This window comes from Schistocerca gregaria, chromosome 8, assembly GCF_023897955.1.
Source record: "Schistocerca gregaria isolate iqSchGreg1 chromosome 8, iqSchGreg1.2, whole genome shotgun sequence".
Taxonomy (NCBI): Eukaryota; Metazoa; Arthropoda; class Insecta; order Orthoptera; family Acrididae; genus Schistocerca; species Schistocerca gregaria.
In genome coordinates, this window is record NC_064927.1 from 430,782,695 (window position 1) to 430,807,709 (window position 25,015).

The following is a 25,015-nucleotide window of genomic DNA, read 5'->3' on the forward strand; positions in this document are numbered from 1 at the left end:
CCTGCTTCAGTCCGAGAACCGAGGTTTTAAATTTGCATGTACGCCGCCTGTCCGTTGCAGTTTGCCTTGAAAATGGCGGGGTGTTCTCCTGCCGAAATATCGGCGGTCGCTGAACGTGTTACCTGACTGAATACCCGGAAGTTATTTGAAAGCTAAGGTGCATATTAATCGTCAAAACATTAACATTAACAAAAATTTTGCCACACGGAGTAGCCGAGCGGTTTTAGGAGTCATGACACGGGCTGCGCGGCTCCTCCCGCCGGAGGTTCGAGTGCTCCTTTGGGTATGGGTGTGTGTGTGTGTGTGTGTGTGTGTGTGTGTGTTGTTCTTAGCATCAGTAAATTTAAATATTGTTTGCATCTAGGGACCGATGACCTCAGTAGTTGGGTCCGTTAGAAATTCACACGTATTTGAACATTTTTCAACAAAATTTTTCAGTTGGCATTTTAAATATAAAATCTAAAATAACTGGAGGAGATTTGTTAACGTTAGCCACAAAAGTCACGTGTCACATCCAATGGTGACATAGGTTCAGAACAAGGAGAAGTTTTAGAGATAAAATTCAGCCCCGCGACAGGGAGGACACGACGACGGACAGGGTGGGCGATGTGAACTCTTCACCCACAGGTGTGCTGGTGGATGGGACATGTCCGATAGAACTTTAACAACAACAGACCAACAACTAACCTTAGAAAACTAGTAATAGTGTACATATATCTTTATATGAGGGATGGAACTTAAGTAGTGGCAACTATTTATTGGCAACCAACACAAAAGAGTTACATGTTTGCAGCTGTTACTGTCCTTCAAAATAGTCACCAGCGTTGTGTAGAACCCGTTAGTAGTGGGACTACCTTTCTTCTGTTCCACTCTGCATAGTTGCCAAATTTGTTCAAGATGGCGGCGATGACGTCATGCAAGACGGCAGCATGTAGAGTTGGCGACAGTGCATGATGTCCTTCAGGATGGAGAATTTTGGCGAAAAAATAGGTCAATTGGGGTATGTCCACTAACTTGACCCTCCAGAAAAAACTGGTACGAAATTCAAATTCAACACGATAATGTCTGCAAAACCGTACTTTCCTTTATTATTATTCATTACCATTTATTACCATTTATTGCCGTTTTAAACATTTATTACCATTTATTATTATTTACTATTATTGGCCTACCTCCACTAGAAAACTGCGCCAAATTCAAATTCCAACACGATAACGTCTCGAAAACTGTACTTCTATTTATTATTATTATTATTATTATTATCATTTAATATTTATTCAAGATATCCGATTTCATCGGGAAGAAAGCCGTTTGCGTTACATCCATAACAAAAATTTGTCGAAAGTTTAAATTCCAACACCATAATCAAACACATGTACGAAATAGTCTACATCCTACGAAATTTGACTTTCATTTACGTTTTTCACTGCTAACCTATCAAAATCGGGTCAAATAATAATAGATTTAAGTGTGAGGAAGTCGTTTATGAAAGTATTTGTATGGAGTGTAGCCATGTATGGAAGTGAAACATGGATGATAAATAGTTTGGACAAGAAGAGAATAGAAGCTTTCGAAATGTGGTGCTACAGAAGAATGCTGAAGATTAGATGGGTATATCACATAACTAATGAGGAGGTATTGAATAGAATTGGAGAGAAGAGGAGTTTCTGGCACAACTTGACACGAAGAAGGGATCGGTTGGTAGGACATGATCAGAGGCATCAAGGGATCACAAATTTAACATTGGAGGGCAGCGTGGAGTGTTAAAATCGTAGAGGGAGACCAAGAGATGAATACACTAAACAGATTCAGAAGTATGTAGGTTGCAGTAAGTACTGGAAGATGAAGAAGCTTGCACAGGATAGAGTAGCATGGAGAGCTGCATCAAACCAGTCTCAGGACTGAAGACCACAACAACAATCTACTGCACTTGTACTAACGTAATTCACATCCTCTGATTTTGCAAGGAAAAAGGGCTGAAGCCTTTATTTCAGGTAGTACCGTCATCACTTGTTCTCCAACAGACTTAGTACACATCTTCGAGACGACAACACCCAGTGCGCTCGGCACTAGGTCCAGACTCCAACTGACTTAGTTCAAAGCGTCGCCAGCAGAGGAGGCAACCCCTAGCGCCACCAGTCAGCAGTAGCCCACACACATGCCTCTGGTCCAGCGCCTGCTCGGACCGCAAGGGTCCAGCGACAAAAACATGTTCTTCTCGTTCGAACCTGCCAATTCTAACGTCACAACGGTAGGTCGTCTGTTCACCACGTGTATTTTTTACCCTCCCTGACATTTCGCACCAAAATATTTTGCGCGAGAGTGGAACCTTCCCCAAGATCACAACGGTCCGTTAGCGAACTACCACGTGGTTTTGCGGCGGACAAAGAACACGCTTGACGGTAAAGTTGTTTGCTAGAGAGTGAAATCTGCCCTGACATCACACAACCGCTAGTCCACCATGTGGCATGCTCGACAAAGAACGCTGTCGCTAAGTTAACTAGCTCAATATCGTCTTCTCTCTCTCTCTCTCTCTCTCTCTCTCTCTCGTGCGCACGCACGTGAGCGTTATAACCGGAAGAGCGCCGTGTCGCTGCCCCTTGGGTGTCCGACCGCTTACGTCACACACCCTCGATCTCCACCTCCATACACGTGCTTGACATAGTCTTCTGTAAATATGCTAACACCCACATCGAGCATTTAAGCTATCAAATTGCCGAAGTATTTAATTGTATTTCAGTTTTAAACATACTAAATAATTAAATTTACAATTTCATGTGAGTATGAAAAGCCGTTCACCTATCTAATTTCAACTACTTTCAAGATCCAGACCGCCACCTTTTCCTAGGAACCATCGCCGAGTTTGAATTCTGGCAGTAAAGAAAGGTCACTTACGCTTTCTCTACCAACCTTAGAAAATTGTTGGAAAGAAAGGACATTTGTACTAACCTCAGCCTCCCGACCGCCACTTCCTCCTAAGAATCGAAACGAAGGGAATAAGGGAGGCAGTCATTTTTTTTTCCATTGTGGCTGCATTATACTGAATGTCTATTAAGGTACCAGTGATTCCGGATGCATCAGTTACATGACACAGCCTGCGTTCTACTCCTATACAGCTACGTGTTCCGTATGTGTTTTAAAGCACTCTCTATTTGCGATCGTTATCAGAGAACTTCCATCTCATGTGTGAAGAAACTTGACACTAAAGAAGTTTGTCCGCAGCTCGTGGTCGTGCGGTAGCGTTCTCGCTTCCCACGCCCCGGTTCCCGGGTTCGATTCCCGGCAGGGTCAGGGATTTTCTCTGCCTCGTGACGACTGGGTGTTGTGTGAGGTCCTTAGGTAAGTTAGGTTTAAGTAGTTCTACGTTCTAGGGGGCTGATGACCATAGATGTTAAGTCCCATAGTGCTCAGAGCCATTTGAACTAAAGAAGTTTTCATTTATGCCATCACCTCTGTCGCATCTTGTGTGTAAAATCGAGACTTCTGGGTCATAACCAACTTAGCGGTAAGAACTTGTGATAAGCTGAAATATCTGTGTACCCATTGCCCGACTGATGTGCTGTTTACAGAGTTAGTGACGGAAAGACTTGTAATTGTCACATGTCGGACGCTGCTGCTTTGCGTTGAACTGTGTCCTTGTAGGATGTATCCCCCGCTAGTAACAACTATTTTATGTAGGCCTTATGCGGGCATCGTATGATTTCTGAACTGTGATCGGATGTGAGCAGTGGACACTATATGTCTCTGCGAAGCTACATTGCGCTTGTATGATGCATAGAAAATGTTTTACCATTTGATAAGATAGTACAGCGTAGAGAAATTGTGAAGAAGGATGTATGTCTGATATGGGGGAAAGGTTTTCGATCTAACATTATAGCCAATTTTTAAGTGCAGAACGCCGTAGTCTAAGGAGAGTGTGTGCTTATGTTCTCTGTCTTACCAATACCTTCCACGTACAGATCCTAAACTCTAGAACAATAATTTAGACTTGATACCTTCATTGATTTAGGTAAAAAAGGATCCAACTGAATTAGTCTTGAACTCCATCACATATAAGAATAAGTCTCGTCTTGTTCTTCTTATTTGTACTCTATTACATTACGGCACTTTGTAATTGTTACTATACATCGGTAAGGAGTGCTAAGCTCCCCGACATGGTACGTCTTGAGAAATCTCGCGCAGTTGGATGGTTTGGAACTTTGAGAGCTATATTCATTCACGAGACTTGGAGTGTGGCGCTCTTCTGCTGATCGCTTGGAGATTAATTCTCTAACTGTGCTACAGGGTGTGTTCGTCAATGACCTTTGAGGTTGGTCTCTGTGACTCTCATACACCGACAGATAGATCGTAAAATAAACACTATGCTCGAATGCTCGAAGTGTTACAAATATGTACAGCATTGTCGACGCACTTTTATCATGTATGTGTTCGAGAATTAACAATGAAAGCACGTACTGCCAGTAATCCACCCACATTCGCTATCATACCCGCAAAGTGATGTAAAAGGGGCTGTTTAGCAGTGATACTGAAGTTGGGGGCCATGCTGTCATATTAATGGCCGGTGCTGAACTTAGTGTAAAATTCTTCGAACTATCAAGTCTGTTCCTTAATACTGCAGAACATCGAAGGTGTCTTTTCCATCACATCCGCGCAGGGGTTACCATATATTGATTGAGTGAGATAGCTTGTTTGAATTGGGGGAGATATTTTGTGGGTGGGAGACAACTTGTGGCGATTGCTAGCAGCTAAACGGTGATCGCGTACATGAGTGCAAAATTACGAATAACATGAAATGGAACGCCAAGCCATAATCTGGTCCTTCACGGCGACGTATGAAGTTAAATGTAGAGGCCATGAAAGACTTTCGCAAGTTAGTTTGGAAACTCTCCACAACGCTGCCAAACTCTTCTAGTTTCCTTATGTTATAAGTGTGTTTTATTTTAAAAAAATCAGTGTTATGCTATCTGCAGTAAGAACATGATTTACATAGTGTGACGTCTAGTTTTCTGTGAGAGGTCATGGATCAGAGCGTCTTAATGCCAGTTTACAATGTGACAGAGGTCGAAGACGTGGCATAAAAAAGGAAATGTTTGGTAGTGTAGAAAACGCGCTAGAAAACAGTGTTTCAAACAACTAAACGGGGCCACAGTGGGCGTTTCTTGCGATTTACAGTGTAGTACGTGGGATAGATCATTCTCCTAGAGTAGCGGTGTTGAAACTTTAAACTACTCTCTGTGGTGTATCAATAAGGGTGTATTTAACAGGTTTGTTCAACACAGGGAGCAGTAGCAGCAGCAGTTTGAGGGGCGAAGTATACCGCTAGTGCTGCACGCTGTGCTATTCTGGGAAGCATTGCGAAATCTCTCTTTCTCTATCTCCCTCTCTCTGTCTCTGACTCTCCCTCCGCACTGGACCCCAAACGAGCTTTGCGTCAACGTGCGAGTAATGGCGTCTATGTGAGTTCTATATTGGATGAAGTTATTTAAGCTTCTATAGTCGTTAATTTTTGTCTGCTGGGAGGGGGAGGAGGGAGTAGAGGATAACGATGATAGGATGTTGGGCTTATGATCAAGTTATTTGAGCTTCTATAGTCGTTAACTTTTGTCTGCTGGAGGGGGGAGGGGAGTAGAGAATAACGATGATGGGCGTATAGATTTGAATGGACGTGGATCTGTAGTACTTGTATGTCGTTTGGGAACGCACCACAATGAGCGCAGTTCCGCCGAATACTCAAAAAACTGTCCTGTCGCAGGAACTCAGCTCGCTCTGTTTCTAGATGGGATGAAGAAGGTGGTGGATATGGCTTTGTCCGACTTCTGCTCAGTCCCGACTTAAAATGGTATGATCACATGCGCAAAGCTGTATAAATTGGAGCAGTTGCGAGATGTGTAGGGACTGACTAAGACCATGTTGGATTTTTACTGTAGCAGATACGAGAAATGTGACTTGTTTCGAGATACGATTCACTTGTGGCTGTGATCCTTCTCAATGATTCATTGCCTTTAACTCAGTGGATATATAACGGAACATCTCACATGGTATCGAGACAGAATACGTTACGCATACTGGATAAATATCTAGCGGCGTGAGGGAGTTGCAAATACCTGTCACATACTGCGTTCCTTAGCCGAATGACTTTCAGAATTCATTGGGCAGGTGTGTGATACGTCCGCATTTGAGGATCAGGTTTATAATGTATACCTGTTTGTGTAAAGGAAATGTCTATGTGCTGTTGTATGGGGGTGTGTGGATTTGACTCGGAGTACTGTGATAGCAAAGCTACGGAAGGCATAGGTATTTCCAGAACCACAGCGTTCGACAGAGTGTATTTCCAATACTTCGCTCATTGCCGAATACCATTCAGTTGGGACCTAGATCGTAAGATTTAATTGGAAGTGTAATGATAGAAGAAATATATGAGGCGTTTTCTAGAATGTGTTCGTGTATGTAAAGTCTGTGGTGGTATGATTCACGTTCCCACGTTAATGGTAGCGGCTTTCCGAATGCAGAGGCCTGTTGGAGTGTAGGAATGTATAATAGTAAACTTCACCATGTTCTAGACGACCAAACAGCGAACTAAATATGTGCTGGGCTGCTTTCGTGATCAAGTGTAACTTTGAGAAGACGGCGCGTTTGCTGTGGAGCGTTATTACCTCCTAAGTAAATTGTTCGGTCGACTGATTCTGCACATTTAATGACTTTATTTAGTTGAGGGAATATGGACTGTGGTGTGTTGGACACGCGTTTGCGTGTTCTCAAGTCGTGGATACGACCGTAGTTGGTTTGTAGAGAATATTGGTCATCTCGGATCTGTTAGATGATCGAGTTCGGTATTCGAGACTGCGAATATCAGTTTACTCTACTCGTTTGTAGTTAGTGATTGATTTACAGCACGCTACACATGGCTAAAGTTTGGTGTTTGTGGAGAAACAATTTACAATGTATATGTTGTGCATTATGTTGCGTTAGCGTTCGGGAGGTTAGTGCGGTCTTCTTGATAACGAGAAGTACAGCGAAAATTGACGGTACTAGGTGAAATATTCCCTGGTTGGAGATCGGTTTGACGGTCCAATATTCTTGCGAGTATCGTTTGTATTTAATGACCTGTACACAACTTTGCGATATTTAGTTGTCTGTGAAAAATGGTGTTCAGTGTAAAATAGCTTATTACCATTGAGTGTAGCGTCCGTAGAAAGAAACAGGTTGGCGCTGTATATATTAAGGGAACTGCCCTTGCAAATTAGCAATCTTTGCAAAATAACGAGAGAGAGCCCCAGGAAGAAAAAGGTGGATGGAGCTTCGATAGCGACGGCGTTAGTAATTCGACTGGTAAATTCGATAAGAGCTAATGAGAGGGCAAGATTGATTGTGGTGGGCTACAGGAGCGGTGAGAACATTTGCATATGTTGCGAACAGGAAGACTATCACGTTATGTTCGGGAGAAAGACTGGATTAGGCGATATTTTGGTAAGCAGGTTCTGTTATAGGAAGAGTTTCCGTATATACAAGCTGAGGCATGAAGAAAGCAAGCGTTAACTATTTCTGGGACACTATACAGTTCCAGAGAGGTCGACTTGGCTCTTATTTTTTGCAAAGAGATGTGACGTAAGAATAATGTTGAGATCGTTTTATAAGGCGAGTCGTCACACAGACGTATCGCGGCGAGGCGAGAGCCCTGCTAGGCAGTTAAGTATGGTTAAACGTGTGTGTGTGTGTGTGTGTGTGTGTGTGTGTGTGTGTGTGTGTGTGTGTGTGTGTGTGTCAACACGCCCTGCCGTCAACAACAGAGACAAGCGGCACCTGGAGATGCCTCGAATATGAGACTGGTGTGAGCGCTGCTTCGAATTCCACTTTCACCAGTGTTCGGTAGCCGCTTCCAAGAAGGTGCGACGAGGCATGTGGGGCCCGAGCTGTGGCTGCCTCACTCCACGGGGGTTGTGGCGCACGGTGAAGTGTCAGTCAATCGTCACTTATGGTCCATTAGAATCGCTGTGGGGGGGGAGGGGGGAAATCAGGTTCTGCTATTGTGGAATGCAATTGTGAAGCGTCTTCGCCGGACAGCAGTTAGAGCGAGGGTAGCGAGGAAGGCCGAAAGCGTGTCGCTCTGCTTGGAGTGCGCATTGTGTAAATAAATGCCCAGTCATTAATGGCGCCTACATATAACTTTGGCCTACGTTTGGCTGCAGCTCGCCGCTGCACCCCCACCCGATCACCTCAGCATATGTGTGTAGGTGAACACATATTTGAATACGAATTTCTCAGGTGTTACGTATAAATCGGAGGTGCCGCCACCTCATGCTTGTGGAACCTGAGCAGCGGCAGTGACATCTGCGATATACGTCACTTATCGCTACCTCCTCTGTACTCAATGGACAGGTTGTTGTGGACTGTGCTTGCGCACGTTGATATCTTTATTTCGGAAGCAGGTCTGTAGGCCTTCATATGCACTGTTTGAATAGTTAGGAGTACTTAGCGCGTCTTCACATCATTGTGCAGTATTATTTAGGAGCAGTTTGCAGGTCTGCACTGAATTTTTTTCCGAAAATTAGGATGTGTTTGGCTATTTGGACATAAATGGCTATTTGGATGTTAGTGTTTTGCACTTTTTATGAACGGTTCGCATGTCTGTAGGCTGTGCGATGTGTTATTTTTAACTGTTTACAATTAGGAAGCCTGTGTGTAGAGCGTTAAAAATGATATGTAGGAGTGGTTTGCAGATTTGTATGGTGTGGAACATGTCAGTGTGTGTGTTCTGTGATACTTATAATGCTTCCCTAAATAAAGTACATTCGTTCCTCCATCCATGGGCCTAGTGCAGGCTGAGTCCTTTAAACAGAAACCCGTAGGAAGAGGTTGCGTCCTGGGTCTTAGGTTAGTGGTGATGAGCTTCGAATGCATAATTTTCTTATGTTGGTGGCGATGCACAAGTGACCTTTCTTTACTGGCAGAATTCAAACTCGGACCTGGTTCCTAGGAAAAGGTAGTAGCTCAAATTAGATAGTTGAATGGCTTTTCATACTTTCATTTAATTTACATGAAATTGTAAATTAAATTATTTAATATAATTAAAATTGAAATGAAATACATATGCAATTGATGGCTTAGATGCGCGATGTAGGTGTTAGCATATTTAGAGAAGACTATGTCCGGAGCGTGTATGGACGTGGCGATCGAGGGTGTGTGGCATAACCATTTGGATGCCCGCGGGACGGCGGTTATAACACAAGTGCGTTAGAGAGAGAGAGAGAGAGCTGACGATCTTGAATTAGTTAACTTAGCGAGAGCGTTCTTTGTCGTGCACGCCCCTTGGTGGCCCGGCGGTTGTGTGACGCCAAGCGTGTTCTTTGTCTGCCAAGAAACCACGTGCTGGATCGCTGACCGATCGTTGTGACGTTGGGGAAGATTCCACTCTCGGGGGAACAATTTAGGAGTGAAACGTGTAGGAGGGACGAATACACGTGGTGAACGGACAACCTACCGTTGTGACGACAGAATCGACAGGTTCGAACGAGCAAAACGTGTTTACGCCCCTGGACCCATGCGCTCAGAGCAGGCACTGGACCAGAGGCATGTGTGCGGGCGACTGCTGACTGGTGGCGCCTGGAGTAGCCTCCTCTGCTGGCTACGATTTGAACTAAGTCAGTTGAAGTCTGGACCTAGCGGCGAAGATGTGTATTAAGTCTGTTGGAGAACAAGTGATGATGGTACTGCTTGAAATAAAGACTTCTGTCCTGTTTCCTTACAAAATCAGAGGGTGTGAATTACATTAGTGTAACTGCATTTTATTATTTGATGCGATTTTGATAGGTTTGCAGTGAAAAACCATAAGTGCCAGTTAAAGTTCGTAGGGTGTGGACTATTTTGTATGTGTGATTAATTATGCTGTTGGAGTTTGAACTTGTGACAGATTTTTGTTATGGATGTAACACAAATGGCTTTCTTCCCACCGAAATCATACATTTTGAATAAATAATAAATGATAATCAATAGAAGTACAAATTTCGAGACATTATCGTGGTGTAATTTGAATTTGGCGCAATTTTCTAGTGGAGGTAAGCCAGAATAATAAATGTTAATAGATGATAATAAATGATAATAAGTAATGATAAACGATAATGAGTAATAATGAAGACAAGTTCGGTTTTACAGCCATTATCCTGTTGGAATTTGAATTTGGCGCCAATTTTTTCTGGAGGGTTAGGTTATTGCACATAGCACAATTTACCTTTTTTCCCTGTACTGTATCCCCCACATTCATCTCAATGATGGAACATACGGCAAGGGTTTGACAACGACAGCTCAACAAAGACCGAATGTACAAGAGCATTTAAGGTCATAAAGGTAGTTGGGTGGATGTGGTCAAATTGGCTTTATTTCCGACAAAATCCGCCTTCTTGAATGACGTCACTGCGGCGCTCCCTTGTGCCTGAGATATGAACTAAGTCAGCTGGACTGCATACACATGTGCATGATATAAATAATAATAAATGATAGTGATTTACATCAAATGATAATAACTAATAATAAATTATAATTAATGATAACAAATGATAATAAATGATAATGAATAATAATAAAGACAAGTGCAGTGTAGCATCCATTATCCTGTTGGAATTTGAATTTTGCGCCAATTTTTTCGGAAGGGTCAGGTTAGTGGACGTAGCCGAATTGACCAACTTTCCCATCAAAATTCAGATTTCCGCCATTTTTCTGGGGGTTAGGTTAGTGGACATACCCCAATTTACCTATTTTGCCGCCAAAATCCGCCACCTTGATTGACTTCATGCACTGTTGCCATGTCTACACGCCGCCATCTTGGATAACGGCATCGCCGCCATCTTGAATAAATTTGGCAAAAATGCAGAGTGGAACAGAACGAAGGTAATCTCACTACTCATGTTGCCAGCGATGTGGAATGCATTATACTGTTAGCAGAGCCTGTTCTGTTGATGTTGCGAATGGAGCGGTCTACTGCCTGTCGAATCTGTGGAACAGTTCTGACACTAATGCCACGAAGCCACAACTGAAACGCCAATCCAACGAATGGTATCATTATGGATCGCTGCGAAAGTCGAAAGTGCGTCAGAGCCCCAGTATGCTGAAAGTTATGGTGATTCTTTAGTACGACTGTGATGGTGTTACCCTTACGCATTACGTTCCTTCAGGGCAGGCCGTCAATACATAATATTACTGTTCGTTTTTGGAGGATCACATGCGACCAGATTTGTGGAAGAAACGGCGACACTTTTGCGCAGCCCACCCATCATTTTGCACGGCAATGCGCGGGCGTATACAGTGCAAGCTGTGGCTGCTCTGTTCGTTCGATGTGACTGGGAAGTACTGTACCATCCACCATATTCCCCGGACTCAAGTCCTTATGACACTGATTTAATTCGGAAGGTCAAGGAACCACTTCGCGACACGCGCTTATGAACTGTTCCAGAGATTCGACAGGCAGTAGAACGTTCGATTCGCACCATCAATAGAACAGCATCTGCGCAATCAGCTATCATGGTGATAAGAAAGAAGCATATAAAAACTAGGTTGCTCTCATATTACAGGAGAGAGAAAACCAATAAAGCTTATGTGCCCAAAACTAATTGGCCAACAGTAACTCATATCAATAGTCAATAAATAATATTTTTTAAATGAAAGAAAATCCAAACACTCTTACTTCTAACATGTTTTGCAGTAACAGGGTAGCCAAAAGTAACGAATCGAGCAGCTATTACTAATGTAAACTCCGCTATTTGAAACAGCTAAGCAACCGAATCTCTGATGTCAAACTCGATTTACCAGGCTGCCCGTGAAGACAGCAGTGGAAAAGTACATATTTAACGTAGCAGAATTTACCATAGAAAATCTCAGGGCGTTCAACAAACAACCCACCAAAATGTTTTACAAATACTTAACTAAAATGATTACAGTTGAAAGACACTCTGATTGAGTTAGATTTCGCTGTATTGAAAAGAAAAGAACAGCAGACAGTCCAACCCTCAGAATGGCCCACGGTAAGCCACTCGAAATACGAACAACTCAAACAGGCAGTTCTCATTAACGTAATTAATAAAAAGTTGCGACTGAAGTCTGTAATGAGACAGAGTTGCTACCCCTAAGGTGAACTTCAGTTTCTTCGAAGCGAACCCCCATAAACAGCAAACTCAGCATACCTGCAGGGAAGGAGAAACTAGTCGCAGCCTTACTACTTCAACAAAAGAATGCGCAGAAGTCATACAAAGGGTCTCACCAAAATATTAGATCAATCGGTAGTGAGGTGACACTCAGAATCTCCACAAGCTCCGTACAGGCAAACGTCTGAGCAAAAGTGTTCTGTTTCACGAGAGCACTTTTGCTCATACGTTTTGATCTATGGTGTGATTACATGTATTACATCTAAGTTTTCGTTCTTATCAAGATTCCGCTAGTGAAGTCGAACCCTTGGTCAACTGAGAAAATTTTGTGCAACAGAAGTGGCTGTATATACCTCCTGTAGTTGGATTTTAACTATTTTTAGTGTGACCTGAAAGGGTTTTCCGTCACTGGCAGGCCGGCGGAATCAGGTCGTTGCAAGACGGAGATGATGGGTTGATGTATCGCTAATCCACGTAAAGTACGCCGCTGTCCTACTTTACTAGGCGGGCTTAAGGCCTAGAGACTTACGCGGATTATCTCCACCATCTACTAAGTTAAGAAAGTTGTCGATGCTTTGGCAGGAACAAGCACACTGTTGACGCGTGGTGATAGCGCGTGTAGAGAGTGATCAATGAGACTGTCAGCAATCCACCGCCTGAGGGTGAGGGAATCACATGCTTGAATGATTTTATAGCTAAATGTACTCTGATACTCCGAGATGAATAGCTTGACGCAGGAGAGGAATTGGTGGCAGGCTGCAATAAAACAGTCAGAAGACTGAAGACTTACAAAAAAAGAACTGAAATTCTACGTCTTACGCAATCTACTGTAATATCCCCGTCACTATGTTTTAGCCACAAGATGTGAAAATGAACTAAGTGTACAAACTTCAACAAATATTATCGATACTACTTATGAGAAAGTCTGTATCGTGTAAAAATGACGAAAATTATTTCATTATTTCTGTAATAATTTAATTTCTGTGTGAATTAAAACTATTATCAGAGAACTACGTTCATAGACAACGACAGTTATAATTTTTTTGGTTATCTGCGATAATTGTGGTTCAGTTGTCTTTCCTGTGCTGACCGATGAACTGTTGCGACGTGAGACGTGTGATGTCTGTAAAGAGAAAACCTGTATTTATATTGTTAATTATTATTTGAAAAATAGAATCGCTGTTGTCTAGACGTGGATTTGTATTTCAATTGTAAGCCAATCTAATTAATGTTTTTAAGTGTTCATTTTCAGCTCCGCCATTAGGAGCGCAGCCATTAACGCTAGTAACTTACAGCCGAGTTTCCTAGTTGCTGGTATAAAAAATATGAAACATTTTTCATTAACAATAATTTTAAATGCTAAAGAATAGAGGACAAAAGGCATAAAGAGTTTTATCTGCATATATTAACTTGATATAAAATGTATCGAGAATAACAACAGACAAATTGACTATCGTCTGTCTGTCGCCACCTTAGCAAAAATATTTCCGCGGCAGTTTTGAATTGAGAATTTTAACAAACATAAATGTTGATAGATATAAATGAATGGAAATAAATGGGCACCGATGGTCCCGAACCTACTTTAAAAAACAGAATTCAACTCAGATTGAATCTTTAAAAGTAGTGCGCAGAGCTCCTTACATAATATCAGTTTCTTATTTGCCTGGTGTATGAAGCGTAGTTATTTCGGAAGATTTACATGAAATATTTTAATAGGATACATACGTCAGTGTTGGGCGCGGGTAGTATTTTGTGACTAAATGTTCCTCTTGGCAGAGAAAAGTGCTTCCATCTTAAGTAACAGTTGTGTAAAATCTGATAAATGAAATGCAGTTTAGCGCCACTCACACGACTTTTCAGACATTTCTACACAACGTTAAGTGGAGCTTTCTTTAGCAGAGTGACAAATATTAGCTGGAATAATCATTTTTGGACATAAATCGAATTGTTACGCTGATAATAGGTAACTGGTTTTATATTTTTTTTGCTCTACCTGAAATATCATTTATAAGTAATTAAAGTCACGAAATACTATAAACCAGTTCCGCCACACTAGTAATTTTGTAATTTCCACCCTTCTTTCTTCCAGTCGCAAATGTCACACAGGAAGAACGATCGCTGTTAAGCCTGCTTCTGAGCTCGAAACATTCACGGTCTTTCTCAAGATATACGTACATCTCTTGGAATATAAGAGTAAACCACAGCGTAATAGAGAACGTCCTTTTTTTTTAGTTTGTCTGGCTTTGCTTGAGCTTCTAGTTGTTACTTTCGTATTTCCTGTACCAGTACCACAGAAAGACCGTAGATACTGATGTTGAACGGGTGTTTCCTTTCTGTGCGTGAGAGGAAACGTGTTACTGATGCAGTTACTTAATGTTTCTTCTTGGAATTTTCATGTGGGAGACTGAATCTTCATATGGTCCATTGAATACTAGCCAGCGGATAACGTCTATTTAACTTAATTTATGGACACGTGCAAAGTAATTTCTGCCTCATGGTTGTTTTGTTTTTCAGAATTATAGCGACATCTTCTCCCTCACTTACCAGGGACTGTCTGTCTTAAGTTGATGCCGGGCCCTGGGAATTCAGATTACTCCAACAGACTGTGCACCCGCCTCTCTTCAGCAACCTCTCGGAGCACTTGAGAGTAACTTTTGTGCCAGAAATGTTGTATTAGAAAATAATTCCAAGTAATTAATACAGCTGGGCAGCCTGAAGCATCTCGTACATATTGTTCAACAAAACACCTTAAAGTAGGCTGACAGTCTCTGATTAGTTGTCAAAACGTCCTCGGTCCCGGGTTTGAAACACGCCATCTCTTAAATTTCGCATAACAATAAACATAAATGACAAATTTTGAATAAAAATCATCAGCAATGGCGGCCGAAGACTTCCGGCGTAAGAAGTCGCCTTCATTCAGCCAACGCGCTTGTCAAAGTGGGCTGATAAACTCACATATGTTCGGGGCACTCTCTTGCCTTTGGGATGGGATACTGTGCATAAAGGCGGAAGAATCAGCCATGATCGACTGCATGAGAATGCAGAAAGTAGTAGAAATCACTACACCGACGACACACAAAATATGTGGCATGTAACTGAAAAATAGTGCCACGATGATCTATCCACTGGCAAAAGATTCGATACTAGCCCCGTTCGTATCGACTGGAGGGAACTGCCAATGGAAAGGTGACCATGAGAAAAAGAGTCAATATCCTACGACAGGATAACGTTCTAGAGTAGGCGCCTGGAATGTCAGACATTTCACTGTCGTAGAGAAGCTAGAAAAGCTAAAAGGGAAATTCTGAGGCTCAGTCTACACCAGAGAAGTGAAATGCAAGGATTACAAGGATTACTGCTCAGATTAGTATAGCGTAGTATCAACAGTACCACGAAATGGTACAATGAGAGTAGAATTCGTTATGCGTAGGAAGGTAAGACAGAGAATGGTTAATGAGAACTATTCAGTGATAGGGTTAGTTTCAAAAGAGAGCGTACTAACACCGACAATGATACTTCAGGTATACGTGCCAACATCGCAAGCTAAAGATGAAAAGACGGAGAAAGTATATGAGGACATTGAACGGTTCAGTATATAAATCGAGATGATAGTAATGGAGAACTGGAACAGAGTTGTAGGTGAACAAGACAGGGTTATGGGCGAATATGGGCTTGATAGTAGAAATGAGGAGAAAGACTAATTGAATTCTGCAATACATTCCAGTTAGTGGTAGCGAATACTCTGTTCATTAATCAAAAGAGGAGGAGGTATCCTTGGAAAAGAGCTGGCAATACTGGAAGATTTCAGGTAGATTTCATCATTGTCAGGCAGAGACTCCGAAATCAAATATTTGATTTTAAGGCGTACCACGGAATATATATAAACTCAGATCTCAATTTAGTAGTGATGAAGAGTACGCTGAAGTTTACGAGATCGGTCAGGTAGAATCAAAGCTCAAGGAAGTTGGATACAAAAGTGAAATGGAATAAAGAGGTATGCTTGAAGTTCTCTCAGAATACAGATACTGAAAAAAGGAATAGGCCAATAGGACGTTCAGTTGAAGATGACTGTACATCTCTCAGAAGGACAATCACAGAAGTTGGAAAGATAAGCATAGGTACCATGAAGATACCTGCGAAAAAACCACGGCTAACAGAAGAAATAAATCAATTGATTGACGAAAGGAGGAAGTACAAAGATGTTCCGGAAAATTCTGGCGTACAGAACTACAGTTCACTTAGGAATGAAATAAAAAGGAAGTACACGGAACCTAAGGCGGAAAACGAAGAAATCGAAAAGCAAGCACTTTCAGGAGGACTGAGTTAGCATATAGAAAAGTAGAAATAGCCTTCGGTGAAATCAAACGGAAAGGTTGTAATATAAGAGTGCAATGAGAATTCCAATGGTAAATGCAGAGGAGACAGCGGATAGATGAAAATAATACAGTGAATGCCTCCATGCAGGGGAAGACTTGTCTGACGACATAAAGACGTAAAAACAGCAGCCGATGTAGAAGAGATATGAGATCCAATATTTGAATCAGACTTCAAAAGAGTTTTGGGAGACTTACGCTCGAATAAGGTACAAGGTATGGATAATATTCCATCAGAATTTCTAAAGTCGTCGGAGGAAGTGGCAATAAAACGACTCTTTAGTTTGGTGTGTAGAATGTATTAGCCTGGCGATATACCATTAGACTTCAGGAAAAACATCGTCCACACAAATCTGAAATTTAAAAGAGCCCGAAAATGCGCCAATTATTACACAATCAGCTTAACAGCTAATTGATGCTGTGTTAAATGACGATCAGTTTGGCTTTAGGAAAGCTAAAGGCGCCAGAGAGGCAATTCTAAAGTTGCGGTTGATAGTAGAAGCATGACTAAAGAAAAATCAATACACACTCTTAGGATTTGTCGACATGGAAAAAGCGTTCGATTATGTTAAATGGTGGAAGATCCTTGAAGTTCGGAGAAAATTGGGGTAAGCTATAGCGAAAGACGGGTAATGTATAATATGAACAAGACTCAAGAGGGAACAATAGGAAAGGAAGATCAAGAACGTATTTCTCTAGTTAGAAAGGATGTAAGACAGGCTCAAAAATGGTTTAAATGGGTCTAAGCACTGTGGGACTTAACATCGGAGGTCATCAATCCTCTAGACTTAGTACTACATGAACCTAACTAATCTATGGACATCACACACATCCATGCCCGAATCAGGATTCGAACCTGCGACCGTAGCAGCAGCGCGCTTACGGACTGAAGCGCCTAGAACCGCTCGGCCACCGCGGCCTGCTTGTAAGACAGGGATGCGGGCTTTCGCCTCTATTGTTTATTCGTCCAAGAAGCAAAGGCTGAAATAAACGAAAGGTTCAAGAATGAGACAAAAATTCAAGGTTACAGGATATAAATGGCAAGATTCGTTTATGATACTGCTATCCTCTGTGAAAGTGAAGAGAAATGCGAACAGCAGAAAACTTGTCAGGCTTGGTGAACACGAAGGAGATGGAGTTGAAGAATTCTTCTACCCAGACAGTAAATTAACCCATGATGGTTGGAGCAAGGAGGATATAAAAAGCAGACTGAGACCGGTGAAAAGGGCATTCCTGGGTTGCTATCAAACTTAGGCATCAATTTGAGGAAGGAATTTCTGAGAATCAACTTTTGGAGCACAGTATTATATGGCAATGAAACGTGGACCGTGGGAAAACCGAAAGAGAACACAATCTAAGCATTTGGGATATGGTGTTACCGAAAAATGTTGAAGATTTAGTCGACTGATAGGGTTCGAAACGTGGGGGTCTTCCGCGGAGTCGGCGAGGATAGGAATATTTGGAAAACACTGACAAGAAGAAGGCAAAGAAACAGAACATTGAGAACAACAATGGAAACAGGTTACAGCCAAAAGATACTGAATAAATAAATTTCCGTAATACATGTGTCCAAGTAACGTCTTTAAGTGATTAACATTGAGAGATCACAGATTAATCGAAGCGCGACTTACAGCATTGCGAATGTGAAATTATGGTACATTAATAACCGGTGTAGCTGCCTGAAAGTTGACTGCAAGCATACCAGCGTGCATGCATTTTGTTGTACAGATGCTGGACGTCAGTTTGTGGGATAGAGTTCCATGCCTCTTACCTTACGTATGTCAATGCAGGGACACTTAACGGTGTTTGAGAATGAGCTGGACTTGTTTCACAGTGTTGTTAAATATGTTCTAGATTGGAGACAGATCTACCGATCGAGCACGCCAAGGCAACATGTTGAAACGCTGTATAACAGCGGCATGTTTCCTACTGGAGAACACCCCCTGATCGCTGTTCGTGAAGCGCGGCACAGCGGGTCGAATCATCGGATTGACGTACATAACTGCTGTCAGGGTGCACGGTATACCCACGAAAGCGTTCCTGCTTTCATAAGAAATAGTGCACCAGACCGTAACTCCAGGTTTAGGTCCAGTGTCTAGCGAGCTGACAGGGTGGTTATAGGACCTCAAATGGCCTCCTCCTAACCAATACATGGCCAGCATTCGCACCTATGCTGAACCATGTTTCATCAGCTCCAATGAGCTCTCAGTTCACACCACTCAACTCGCAGATGGTGATAGTTTTGGGTCAGTGGAATGCATGCTAGAGGGCGTCTGCCTCAGCGCTTTCCTTGGAAAACCTACACTACTGGCCATTAAAATAGCTGCATCAAGAAGAAATGCAGATGATTAACGGGTATTCATTGGACAAATATATTATACTAGAACTGACATGTGATTATATTTTCACGCAATTTGGTTGCATAGATCCTGGCAATCAGTACCCAGAACAACTAAATCTGGCCGTAATAACGGCCTTGTTACGCCTGGGCATTGAGTCAAACAGAGCTTGGATGGAGTGTACAGGTACAGCTGGCCATGCAGCTTCAACACGATACCACAGTTCATTAAGAGTAGTGACTGGCGTATTGTGACGAACCAGTTGCTCGGCCACCATTGACCAGACGTTTTCAATTGGTGAGAGATCTGGAGAATGTGCTGCCCAGGGCAGCAGTCGAACATTTTCTGTATCCAGAAAGGCCCGTACAGGACCTTCAACATGTGGTCGCGCATTATCTTGCTGAAATGTAGGGTTTCGCAGGGATCGAATGAAGGGCAGAGCCAGAGCACGTAACACATCTGAAATGTAACGTCCACTGTTCAAAGTTCCGTCAATGTGTACAAGAGGTGACCGAAACGTGTAACCAGTGGCACCCCATATCATCACACAGAGTGATACGTCAGTATGGTGATGACGAATATACGCTACCAATGTGCGTTCACCGCGATGTCGCCAAACACGGATGCGACCATCATGTTGCTGTAAACATATCCGGGATTCATCCGAAAAATTAACGTTATGCCATTCGTGCACCCAGGTTCGTCGTTGAGTACGACATCGCAAGTGCTCCTGCCTTTGATGCAGCGTCAAGGGTACCGCAGCCATGAACTCCGAGCTGCTGCAAACGTCGTCGAACTGATCGTGCAGATGGTTGTTGTCTTGCAAACGTCCCCATTTGTTCACTCAGGGATCGAGACGTGGCTGCACGATCAGTAACAGCCATGCGGATAAAATGTCAGTCATCTCGACTGCTATTGATAAGAGGCCGTTGGGATCCAGCACGGTGGTCCGTATTACCCTCCTGAACCCACCGAAGCCGTATTGTGCTAACAGTCATTGGATCTCGACCAACGCGAGCAGCAATGTCGTGATACGATAAACAGCAATGGCGATAGGCTACAATCCAACCTTTATCAAAGTCGGAAACGTTATGGTACGCATTTCTCCTCCTTACACGAGGCATCACAACGTTTCACCAGGAACCCCGGTCAACTGCGGTTTGTGTATGAGAAATAGGTTGCAAACTTTCCTCATGCCAGCATGTTGTAGGTGTCGTCACCGGCGCCAACCTTGTGTGAATGCTGTGAAAAGCTAATCATTACGCGTCTGTAGCACATCATCTTCATGGTGTAGCAACTTTAATGGACAGTAGTCTATTTATAACAGTTCGTCGTCTCACTGTACTGCTAACTGCTGTCCAGATTGCTACTGCAGGTGCAGCAGAATGCGCCATTCATATGGCGAGTGCGATGGTCTTCCCTCTCCATACGGCCACATGACTGTTCCGAGTCCGGCCTCCGAGCGACCGTAAATTCTCGTCACTGCCACTGCCAGCATTCATGTGCGGGGTCTACATTCCTGTCAAGTGTTTCTGCAGTCTCGCAGAAGGGACATCCAGCTTCTCGTAGCCTTGCGACAAGCCCTCGTTCAAACTCAGTGATGTGTTGTTAATAGCGTCTTTATCGCCTCAAAGGCATTCTTGACTACCATCAAATCATTACGTCCAGTCTGAAAGGTATTTAAGTCTCACGACCGTTGCAGCACGACTTCCGCAACGCGTTCGATATAGTTCCCCACAGTCGTTTTATGAACAAAGTAAGAGCATACGGACTATCAGACCAATTGTGTGGTTGGATTGAAGAGTTCCTAGATAACAGAACGCACCATGTCATTCTCAATGGAGAGAAGTCAGGTGTGCCGCAGGGGAGTGTCGTGCGACCGTTGCTATTCACAGTATATATAAATGACCTTGTGGATGACATTGGAATTTCACTGAGGCTCTTTGCGAATGATGCCTTAGTATATCGAGAGTTTGTAACAATGGAAAATTGTACTGAAATGCAGGAGGGTCTGTAACGAATTGACGCATGGTGCGGGGAATGGAAATTGAATCTCAATGTAGACAAGTGTAATGTGCTGCGAATACACACGAAGAAAGATCCTTTATCATTTAGCTACAATATAGCAGGTCAGCAGCTGGAAGCAGTTAATTCCATAAATTATCTGGGAGTAGGCATCAGGAGTGATTTAAAAAGATATGATCATATAAAGTTGATCGTCGCTAAAGCAGATGCCAGACAGATTCTTTGGAAGAATCCTAAGGAAATGCAATCCGAAAACAGAAGAAGTAGGTTGCAGTACACCCAGATAGGGTTGATAGTAGATATAGAGAAGATCCAACGTAGAGCATCGCCCTTCGTTACTGGATCATTTAGTAATCGTGGAAGCGTTACGGAGATGATAGATAAACTCCAGTGGAAGGTTCTGCAGGTGACACGCTCAGTAGCTCGGTGCGGGCTTTCGTTGAAGTTTCGAGAACATACTTTCACCGATGAGTCAGGCAGTATATTGCTCCCTCCTATGTATATCTCGCTAAGAGACCATGAGATAAAATCAAAGACATTAGAGGCCACACAGACACGTATCGACAATCTTTCTTGCCACGAACAATACGGGACTCGAATAGAAGGGAGAACCGACAGAGGTACACAAAGTACCCTCCGCCACACACCGTCAGGTGGTTTGCGGAGTATGGATGTAGATGTAGATGTATTTAAAGCCAACCTGATATGCATCCTCATAGTGGCGCTACGGGTGCCACTCTTAGGCTACCGGCGCGAAATTTGAATAGAGGTCGTTTTTCAAATGTATGAACATGGCTACAAGCTTTAATTTATGTCGCACAACCCCTTCTTGGTTGGTGTTGCGATTTTTTTCGTCAGTTCAATTTTTAATCAGACGTCTTACGTACGTGAGACTGGAGAGAGCAGGGGATACATGACAGAAACACAAGAAACGAACATACGGAAGATGAAAGTGACGTGATTGTGTAATGGAAGGAACAAGGAGCGTAACCGGAGAAGATGGGAGCGTGTTCTTTACTGTTTGACAGAGGAAAACCTGGCCGCATACGTTAATATCTGCAGAAATGCGAGGAGACTATAGAAGGAAATGCTCTAGCTTTTTCTTAAAAGCGGCAGGCAATTGAATTGGGCTCATTGCGCCGGATAGCTTATTATATTGGTTGATAGAGGTAACACAGGAGTTCGAGAATCGTTTTAGTTTAGGGTGAGTGCAGTAAGAATTAAATCCCAACTATAACGGTACTTTGCTGGCAGCCGTGTCAATTAGCATCATATTAATTAAAATCGGAGAAGAATTAAAAGGGGAAAGTGATACGAAACTTTAATAACTGCACAGTATTACTAAGAAGCAAAGTAGTGAAAAAGTAATAAAAAGCAAAGTAGCAAAGACCAAGCGGGACAGAAAGATATAGGGGCGCGTTTGTTTTTTAATACATATAAAAGAACATGTAACACATTATTCAGCTCTCAGCCTTCAGTTATCGCGATCAGGCTAATCGATGAAAAAGTGCTACGCGACTGCGAAATTCGTTAAGGAGATTATTTAAAGACTCTCCAAGCACGTTTAAAATACATTACGTGTGACGAAGTGATCAGAGACGTTTATTGTCGGGTGAAGTGAAAATGATTCCGACATCATAATTCGAACTTTGTGTTAGCTGGGAAAATACTCTTGGGAAACTATTACGGTTGTGGAACCCACGAAAGTTGTGCGCAACGGGAAGTTACAGTTTGCGTAATTCTGCATTTTACAAAATGGTGAAACGCGTGTTCGCGGAACATTAATAGAATCTTATCCTTGGACGGTTGCGGAGGTAACTGATACAAATAACGTGCCAGCATAAAAAATAGTTCCCTTATTAACTAGCAGATATTAATTAACGGGGACCTAAAATACTGAAAAAGAAGGATAGGATTATAACCTCCAATCCCGATTCATATTTCATATTTAATTAGTGAAAAGAGAAGTGTTAATAAACAAACTACATTTCAATTTTATCCACGGTTTTGGCTTTATTACGTAGATAAACAATATCTGTGGAAGTTGTATGCAACGTATAGTCATAATATTTAGCCAACCAATACTGTAAGACACCAAAAATGTAAATGCATGAAATTGTTCTTACAGTAGATGTATAATGTGTGAGTGTGAGGAACTATATTGAGAAACTGAACATCGATTACGTACTTGCATGTTTATCTGCGAAAATGGTCCCTGTCGGTACATCAGCATAGAGTTAGAATACAATCGCTGGAAGATTGCAAACCATTCAGATTAATCGAACATTTAAATACGCATAATGCTGATACCACCGGGATGTGTTCTTTCTCCTCACCCCCGTGGCAGTAATTGAATTAAGAGTCAGCCAGGAAATACGTTTAAACCAACTGACGACCACTGAGCTAGCGTCACGAATTTGCAAACGTCCACTGCCATGTATGAAGGCGAGTGACACCACGAGTGTTAAAGTCGATCGAGGGGTGTCGTCGTGATAGTATTGAATGACATTGAGCGGTTACACAACGTTGCAAGGACGCATTTTGTACACACAGTTATTCTGTCTTTACCGTTATTTGATGAACCTGGAAGACCTTTCAGACTGGAATGTGAGTATTTTTCCTTCCTGTACTGAAGTAAAATATCGGCACCACAGTCCAGTCTGCCGTTAACTACATTCATCTGCCTGTCCGGCAGGCATTCGGGTCTTACATGAGATTCACTGCGAATCGAACAATCAGTCCGGTATGTGTATGCTGCCGCAGACAGATGGAATTTTCGGAAACCACCTGGGACGGCGCAGCAACAGAGGGAGTATTTTGTATTCTACCAACCGCGCTGCATCACTCGAAAGGACTTGATTTATTGGGAATAGCCTATTGCGCTTATTTCGTCAGATGGAAAAAAATCATTTCCTCGAATGCTGGAAATAACACCAGTCGTCTTAACCAGCACACTGGAGAAGGGCTACTACAAGGAGGCAATGCAGTGTGCGCTAAGGGCGAAATGATACCACACACAACCAATGTCAACTAATATGATCTTTCCGAAGTGCTTAACAAGAATTTCGAGGAGTACCCAGGCCTTGATTCACTGTTTATTTCTCCTGCAACTGCAAAGCAGCTATTTCTTCTGCTACAGCTAATGGAGTTACAGCGTGCCCAGTGCAGTGAGGGACGGCTGTGAGATAGGATTGTGCAATCATGTGATTTAGATGTGGCTCCCGAGAAAGGCAGCAGAAAATGTAATGAATTCTTTTTCGAAGCGCACTGCATAGCGCACTGGGTGAGTGGCCGGCTGGCCACTGAATTCTGGTGGCATGGTGCACGCCCTGTAATGCTGACGCAGATTCTCCACTGAGCGACAGTGTCTCGTCACATGAAGACACCCATACATGTGCCGACCACACTCCACTGCCGAGGAGGTCTTCCCGACCCATTCGCCTTTGTGTGGACGATTCTATAGGTGCCAAGTCTGTGGTCTGGGTGCGCCAACTTGATGGCGAACAGCGACCTCCTAGTATGAGTACTACCTCCGTTAGCGCAGGCAGCTATGGTCCGCCATACAGTCCCCATTCCCCACCCACGAGATGATTAAAAGTATCCGGACACCTGGTTGAAAATGACTTACAAGCTCGTGACGCCCTCCATCGGTAATGCCGGAATTCGGTATAGTGTTGCCCCACCATTAGCCTTGATGACAGCTTCCACTCTCGCACGCATACGTTCGGTTAGGTGCTGGAAGGTGTCTTGGGCAATAGCAGCTCATTTTTCACGAAGTACCGCACTGATGAGAGGTATCGATGTCTGTCGGTGAAGCCTGGCATGAAGTCGGCGTTCCAAAACATCGCAAAGGTGTTCTATTGGATTCAGGTCAGGGCTCTGTGCAGGCCAGTCCATTACAAGGATGTTATTGTCGTGTAACCACTCCGTCACAGGCTACGCATTATGAACAGGTACTTGATCGTTTTGAAAGATGCAGTCGCCATCCCCGAATTGCTCTTCAACAGTGGAAAGCAAGAAGGTTCTTAAGACATCAACGTAGGCCTGTGCTGTGATAATGTCTCGCAAAACAAGAAGGGGTGCAAGCCCCTCCATGAAAAACCTGACCACAACATAACACCACCGCCTCCGAATTTTACTGTCGGCACTA